Here is an 8,433-nt window from a genome sequence, read left to right as displayed (position 1 = left end):
TCACGAAAAATGACACCAAACTTTGACAGCACAAGGTATCCATTCAACACCCTCTTGCTCCCCTGGTAATGTGCAGAGCACAGAGAGAGAGAGAGAGAGAGAGAGAGAGAGAGAGAGAGAGAGAGAGAGAGAGAGAGAGAGAGAGAGAGAGAGAGAGAGAGAGAGTGTTACAAGGATTTTGGATGTCTCAAAGACTTTTTAGTCCATCCGTAGAGACTCCATTTGCTCTGTAGTAGAGAGATTTAGTTAAAGCATTTAGAGAACTCTTATGAATTTGTCTAACTTATTCTTGAACTAGTTTACCTAAGTGTTATTGTTTACATCTGCTGATAGTCTATTCCAAGTATTTGCTATTTTGTATGGAAAGCAAACAAGGAAAAATATATTTCGAAAACAATAACATTAAAATAAACATTTCCTATATAAACTACAAAAGCTTTAACAAAAGAAGAGGAAGAGAAATAACATAGAAGTGTGTGTCTGATTGTACCCTCAAGCAAGAGAACTTTAACCCAAGACGGTGAAAAGTCATGATGCAGAGGCTATGTCACTACACAAGACTAGAAAACAATGGTTTGATTTTGGAGTGTCCTTTTAGAAGAGCTGCTTACCATAGCTAAAGAGTCTCTTCTACCCTTACCAAAGGTAAGAGCAATACAATGACTGTTGAATAAATAAATCATATAAGATATTTGGACATAGGTATATCATTATCATCTGGAGAATGCTAATGTGGAACTTGAGGTGGGAGAATTTAAGTAGAATACGATGAGTAAAACAATTGTTTAAGTATAAAAAATGACAGGGACATATCGTAGTTTGGAAGGTAGTAAAATTATTTGTAAAAATAGAGGATATGCAGAACCCACACAGTGATGGGTCCTGAGAATATGCACTTCTGCTGTTGTGTGAAATGAAAAAATAATTTTTTCTATTGGGATTTATTTTTTCATTGAAAAGTATATCTGTGGATGGCGAAAATAAATTGTAGTTGAAATGAAATAGAATACAGTATATATAAGCATATAGAAATGTTTATAGCCAATATTGAAGGTGTAACACGTGAAAATGAATAGCCCCAACCATATATCTCTAATGATTAGAAGCCCTGAAATAATATATAGAAGGATATGTAGAGTACACAGCTTCCAAAGAATTTATGGATATGTTTCTAGAAGTAAAAGTATTTTGTAATTGGGTGCATGCAGATGTCTGCAATTGTTTGTTTGTGGATTATTATTGTCGTTATTATCATTATTATTATTACTATTATTATCATTATTACTTGCTTAACTACAAGCCTAGTTGAAAAAGCAGGATGCTTTAAGCACAGGGGCTCCAACGTGGAAAATAGTCCAGTGAAGAAAGGAAACAAGGAAAATAAAATATTTTAAGAACAGCAGCAGCAACAAAATAAATATTTCCTATATAAACTATAAAAATAACAAAACAAGAGGAAGGGAAGTAAGATAGAATAGTGTGCCTGAGGGTAAAGAGAGTAGCATATCTATTTGATGGGTTCATATTTATTGGAGAGACTACAGTATGTTTATAAAATTGGATGTACAAAAGGAAAATATGGGAAAGTATATAGAAGTAGGAAACAAGCAAGGAGTGGTGTGTGCTGTGGAGGGTATATTTCAGGTTATGTGATAAATGGTGAAATTCAGCAAGTAGAATGAGAATACTAAAAACTGTTTGGTCAAATTAGATTGAATACTAAAACTTCTTATACTGTGGGAAAGAACAAGAGCTCCGAGTTATGGAAATGAGGGCTTGGAAAAGTCCCTGGTGTACGAGTGAGCTAGTTTTGAGTCAGGATCCCCTTATATATCAGAAACCCCAGTCACTTTTGGTTGTATGTTGCGAGAGAGAGATTAAGCCAAGTGAGAGTCCACTGAATAGTCCAAAGGTACCTGTGTGGAAGCTGTATGAAAGATGGCAAATGTGTATGGCTTTTATAAAGGTCAATGAGGTTACTGTGAAATATAGGTTTCTAATGTGTGATGTATCAGTGCTTATACACAGTAGTATGCATGGGATGAAAGTGTTTATTATAGTAGATCTAGCTCGTATGAGCAAATGCCAGTAGTTTATCCCATTGGTGTTTCAATAGAGTGAAGTGATTTTCTCTGTGTAGCAGAAGTTTTCTATGGACACAAGTGACTGTTTCTTGATAGGCAGATACTGTCCTCAGTTGCTGTACTAGTGAACCTGTAAGTAATTGATATCCATTTAGAAATAAAACTTAATATCAGAGTTTACAGAGTAAATTCTCACTATAGTCCATTTCTTTTAGCGACGCAGATTTGCACTGAATCGCAGCGGTGCCCTTTTAGCTCGGAAAAGTTTCCTGATCGCTGATTGGTTGGACAAGATAATTCTAACCAATCAGCGATCAGGAAACTTTTCCGAGCTAAAAGGGCACCGCTGCGAGTCGGTGCAAATCTGCATCGCTAAAAGAAATTGACTATAGACATAGTTTGTTGATCAAGAAATATTTATTTTCTTTCTATTCTTACACAGTAAAATTGGGAAAATAGACCTCTATGAATAATATGTACTTGTTCCCAGTAACTTTTACTTCTTGGAAATTGAAGTAGTTCACTAAAAAATGCCAGTAACAAAAAGATCAATCACTGCCTTATAAGAGCTAAAACACACAATAGTTTAAAAATTAGATTGACTAATGTTCTGCTGCTTTTCAAAGAACGTTGTTAATCAATTGAAGGGCATATGATTTAGTGCAGTGTTAGGGAAGTTGGAGGAGGTAAGAGTTAAAGTATAAAAAATTTAGTGGTTTGCTGAAGGTGTGTGTTTTTGGGACAGTATATGCATCTAGATTTAAAAAAAGGCCGAAAATTTTGTTAAGCAAAGGCAAGAGTTAACTAAAACAAGGACAGTGAGAGTTAAGAGATGCTTTAGAATTAATCTTATTTTGAAACACTGGATAATACAAACAGTATTTTAGGTGTGCTCATTATAAATAGATTCTAGAGAAGTAGTATTATGATGGTGATTATGAGTCGAGTGATTTGGATGAGAGGTCCAAATTATTAGATGAAAAATAAAAAAAAAAACGGATTTTAAGCGAAGCGAAAAATCTATTTTTGGGTGAGATGGCCATGTCGTCCTGATGGAAGGTTCCTTCAGTAGCTTCCTTTGGATATATATAACTACGGTAGTCATATATATCCAAAGGAAGCTACTGAAGGAACCTTCCATCAGGATGACATGACTTGAGCCCAAAAAATGTGTTTGTTTGGATAATCCAAAATAGGTCTGCATTTTTGTATATGGTAATGGTGTTCCCATTTCTGAATGGAACAGTACGTTAGGAGAAATTAGGAGATTTGCTAGTTCGTTGTGGGATAGTCTATGAAGATGATTTGGGCATACTCTTCGCATTCCCCAAGAGAGATTAGCTCACCAAACGTTCAGCTGGGGTTTACAAGGCACTAGAAGAGTTGGAAGACCAGACCTACATGGCTGAGGACTATGAAGTGCGAAGTAGATGATGAATGAAGTATTAAATTAAAGGCTCAAGATAGGAACAACTGTGAAATCTAACAGAAGTATATGTATACATATTTTTCTGTGAATAGTGCAATCACAATTTGTATAATTGTGCATGCCACATGAACATATGGGTAGGTTCAAGTTGAGATAATGTATGAAAAAAGACTTTCACCATTTTCGAGTAGGATCTGAATGACTGCTATGACAAAGGGCTTAGTCATAATTATCAGAGGATTTTTGCAATTAAAAGGGAAAGAAGCATGTTTAGGATAGCTCATTGTTGAGGGAAGACTGGAATAATTAGAATGAATTTCACAAATTTTGGTTTGTGTTAATGTATTTTATGATACCCTAAGAGTGCATAGTACCTGAAATAAAACAAGTCACATTTCCATATGAACACCTTACCTGTAATTAGTGAAGTGAATCTCTTCAGTACTGTTAACGTATCTTCTTGAAAACTTGGAACATACTGCTAATTCTGAAAGAAAGTAAATATATTAGCATTCTTATACTTTTAACTAAACTACATTTTAGACATTGTACATACAACACAATATTATTATTATTATTACTACTATTATTATTATTATTATTATTATTATTATTATTATTATTATTATTATTATTATTATTATTACTATTATTATTATCATTATTATAATTACTATTATTATTATTTTTATTTTTATTATTATTATTATTATTACTATTATTATTATCATTATTATTATTAATAGCTAAGATACAACCCTTGTTGTAAAAGCAAGGTGCTATAAGCCCAAGGGCTCCAACAGGGAAAAATAGCCCAGTGAGGAAAAGAAACAAAGGAACAGAGGATGTAGCTGATCTTTCTCACAAACTTTTTTACTTCAATGGACCACTAAACTTAAGATATTTTCATTGAATTCTTTGAATATTCTAAAATGACATGGCTCAGAATAGTTCAGAGAGGTTGACGAAGTTCAAATGTGGAATGTGTATCATAGAATAGAATAAAATTTTCCAAAATCTACGAAATCTCTAGAAGGATGGCACCATACTTTTAATAAGTGTGTTTCAATTCCTCACCAAACTCTTTCTAAGCTTGTAAAAATAATTAAAACTGAACAAGCAAGTACCGAATTTATTAGGTGCAAATGTTGAAAAAGTTAATACGAAATTATTCGAGTAAATAAACAGAACAAAAAAATTCATGCAACTTACAATAAGGACGAAGGTAAACTTAGCCACCTTGGCCGAGGTCAGTACTCTACAGTAGTTCACTTTCTTTATCCCTTTTTAAGATGTTTTGTCCATTAGGCATTTTGTATGTTAGCTATTTTGTCCATTAGGCATTTTGTCCATTAGGCATTTTGTCCTTAGGCATTCTGTCCTTGGGCATTCTGTCCTTGGGCATTCTGTCTGCTCACGATATAGTTGAAGTGCACTTGCACTTAACAGCTGGTTGGCGACCTCACTCCATCAGATGTGGAAAAGGGAAAACAGATTAGCAGTCTTTTCTTTTGAAGCATAAAAGTCAATTTCAAGGCAATAGCCAATAATCACTATTGTGTTGGACGCTATTTTTATTATTATTATTATTATTATTATTATTATTATTATTATTATTATTATTATTATTATCATTATTATTATTATTATTATTATTATTATTATTATTGTACAGTTCATAGGCTACCACAACTAAAACCTCCCCTCCTTGTCAACCCAAGGAGGAGGAGGAGAGAATCTGATATTTTCTGTAGTGTCTGCCCTGGCAGTGTGCTGATAGCCAGCTTTCACAGCCATGACACACTGCAGCCTGATTTGTCTCGTTGCTAAACTGGTGTTCTGATAAGTTACAACCCGAGTAGGAAAAACTGATGGTGTGTCTCACCCTGATTCCCAGACTTTATAGTTCACTAGACATGCACAACACTTCACCATTGGAAACAACTCATTAATGCAGACTGGCATGTTTCTCCCTTGACATTATAGATTATTGTTATTATTACTAAGATAAAACTCTAGTTGGAAAAGCAGGATGCTATAAGCCCAAAAGTTCCAACAGGGAAAATAGCCTGGTGAGGAAAGGAAATATGGAAAACTATATGGAGAGTAATGAATTTATAAGATCTATATCAACTATAAAAAAGAGACTTGTGTCAGCCTGTTGAACATAAAAAACATTCGCTGCAAGTTTGAACATCTGAAGTTACAAAGATTCGACTGTCTTTCCACTATATAGTCAAAGCTGGAATAAAACTTCTAGAATGTTGTATAGTATTGACCTTGGTAATTGCGATTGAGATGGCAAGACAGTTGGAACTAACAGCATATCAAGAATTGTTTACGCTTAGGGACTACAGTATTCTCTACTTGCAAACCTACCCAACTTACTTAATGATGCTCTGTGCTAAGACAGACCACATCTCCCTATCAGCACTGATCAGGGAAACCCTTTGCACACCTGAACAAATTAAGACAACACATGACTTCATCAGCAGCACATTAAACTCTGATATAAATAAACAGTCCAAAGACCTTGTTATATATGCAGCAGCACTCCCTAAATCATATCAAGCAATGCCTTTCTTTGTCTTGCAAGCAATTGCAATCATAAAATCTTTAGAAGATTCGATGAGCAATTAAGAAAACACTGATATGCATATACCTTAAGTTCAATCTTGTACATTAGGGTTAAAATCTCACTGAAGATGTAAACTTAAAATTATTGTCAACAATAAGAAAATATCATAACACTTGGTGGGATCCCTGAATCAAACAGGAAATTAAAGAGTTCCTTTTATGTAAGAAAACTACCTAATTATCTTTAATCTTTAATCTTTCGTGTAACAAACTGATCATTCTAATTATTATAAAGCAATGGGCACCACAACGTATCAGAATTAAAAAATGAAGTTATTATAAATATTAGAAAAATTATAACTAACCACTACACTAACAGTAAAAAGAATATAAAAATCCCCCAATGAATTTAGGTACTGACAAATATCTAAACTAAGAGGACAAATTTCATTAATTTCTAACTTACCATATTGCTTGTGGTGATGACCAAATGGGGGATGAGTCCTCTTGTGGGGGATGAGGCCTCTTGTGAGGGATGAATCCTCTTGTGGGGGATGAGTCCTCTTGTGGGGGATGAGTCCTCTTGTTGGAGTGGCCCTCATGGGTTAAGTTCTCTGGTGGGAGAGCCCCTCTTGTGGGGGGAGGCCCTCTTGTGGTGGAATTCCTCTTGTGGGAGTGGCCCTCGTTGGTTAAGTTTTCTGGTGGGAGAGACCCTCTTGTGGGAGAGGCCCTCTGGTGGGGGGGGGAGTCCTCTTGTGGGGGGATGAGTCCTCTTGTGGGGGGATGAGTCCTCTTGTGGGGGGATGAGTCCTCTTGTGGGGGGATGAGTCCTCTTGTTAGAGTGGCCCTCATGGGTTAAGTTCTCTGGTGGGAGAGCCCCTCTTGTGAGGCAAGTCCTCTTCTGGGGCAAGTCCTCTCTTGGGGGAGGCCCTCTTGTGGTGGAATTCCTCTTGTGGGAGTGGCCCTCGTTGGTTAAGTTTTCTAGTGGGAGAGACCCTCTTGTGGGGGAGGCCCTCTGGTGGGGGGGGGAGTCATCTTGTGGGGGGAGTCCTCTTGTGGGGGGAGTCCTCTTGTGAGGGGAGAGTCCTCTTGTGAGGGGAGAGTCCTCTTGTGGGGGGAGAGTCCTCTTGTGGGGGGGGAGTCCTCTTGTGGGGGGGGGGAGTCCTCTTGTGGGGGGGGGGGAGTCCTCTTGTGGGGGGGGGAGTCCTCTTGTGGGGAGGGAGTCCTCTTGTGGGGAGGGAGTCCTCTTGTGGGGGGGGGAGTCCTCTTGTGGGGAGGGGGAGTCCTCTTGTGGCACTCGTGGGTTAATTTCTAAGGTGGGAGAGCCACTCTTGTGGTGGGAGGCCCTCTTATTGGGGGAGTCCTCTTGTAGGGGGTTAGTCCACCTATTGTGGAAGTCCTCTTGGGAGAGCCCCTCTTGTGGGTGGAGTCCTCATGTGGGTGAAGTCCTCTTGTGGGGGGGGGGGTAGTCCTCTTGTGGTGGAAGCCAAGTCCTCTTGTGGGAGTGACACTCATGGGTTAAGTTCTCTGGTGGGAGAGCCCCTCATGTGCGAGAAGTCCTCTTGCGGGGGAAGTCCTTTTGCGGGGGAAGTCCTCTTGTGGGAGAAGTCCTTTTGCGGGGGAAGTCCTCTTGTGGGAGAAGTCCTTTTGCGGGGGAAGTCCTCTTGCGGGGGAAGTCCTTTTGCGGGGGAAGTCCTTTTGCGGGGGAAGTCCCCTTGTGGGAGAAGTCCTTTTGCGGGGGAAGTCCTCTTGCGGGGGAAGTCCTTTTGCGGGGGAAGTCCTCTTGTGGGAGAAGTCCTCTTGTGGGAGAAGTCCTCTTGTGGGGGAAGTCCATCGGTTCAGATCAACACGATGATGTTTACAAAATTTCATTTCGATACATCCACCAAATAATGTCGATTTGATACAACTCGATTTTATTATTATTATTATTATTATTATTATTATTATTATTATTATTATCATTATTATTATCATTATTATTATTATTATTATTATTAGATACTGTTGGAATAGTACTCTAAAAAAGAAGAAGAAATTGACGTAATTCAGTTAATTACTTTACAAATGCCTAAAGTTTTCTAGTAATTTCGCTATGATTTTAATATATTTATTATTTACAAATGTCCTTATTTAAATACATTACCAATTGTTTATTCTTCGAGAATTTAATTATATTTCTTCTGAATGGCTGGTTTACTTTGTCATATTAAGCTACAATAAGAAATGCACAATTACTATTAATTTTAGTTAATATGTTACTGTAGTTAGTTCAGGCACGAGTTCGCTCTTTATAAGTTTTGATTATACATAAACAGAAAATCTTTAAAATCCTTTAAGTAA

At 37.2% G+C, this 8,433-nt stretch overlaps 1 long non-coding RNA gene across 1 annotated transcript; it reads right to left on the bottom strand.

Annotated features, from left to right (window-relative positions):
• Positions 1-1,506: 1,506 nt before the first annotated feature.
• LOC137636804 (uncharacterized) lies at positions 1,507-7,140 on the bottom strand. The gene is made up of 2 exons (XR_011043230.1): positions 6,557-7,140; positions 1,507-2,214 (listed from the first exon to the last, which is right to left on the bottom strand). It is a non-coding gene; the product is annotated as an uncharacterized lncRNA (long non-coding RNA).
• Between the last annotated feature and the right edge of the window lie 1,293 nt (positions 7,141-8,433).

The sequence above is a fragment of the Palaemon carinicauda genome, unplaced genomic scaffold (genome assembly GCF_036898095.1).
Source record: "Palaemon carinicauda isolate YSFRI2023 unplaced genomic scaffold, ASM3689809v2 scaffold393, whole genome shotgun sequence".
NCBI lineage: Eukaryota > Metazoa > Arthropoda > Malacostraca > Decapoda > Palaemonidae > Palaemon > Palaemon carinicauda.
This window is presented reverse-complemented; position numbering and strand designations above follow the sequence as displayed.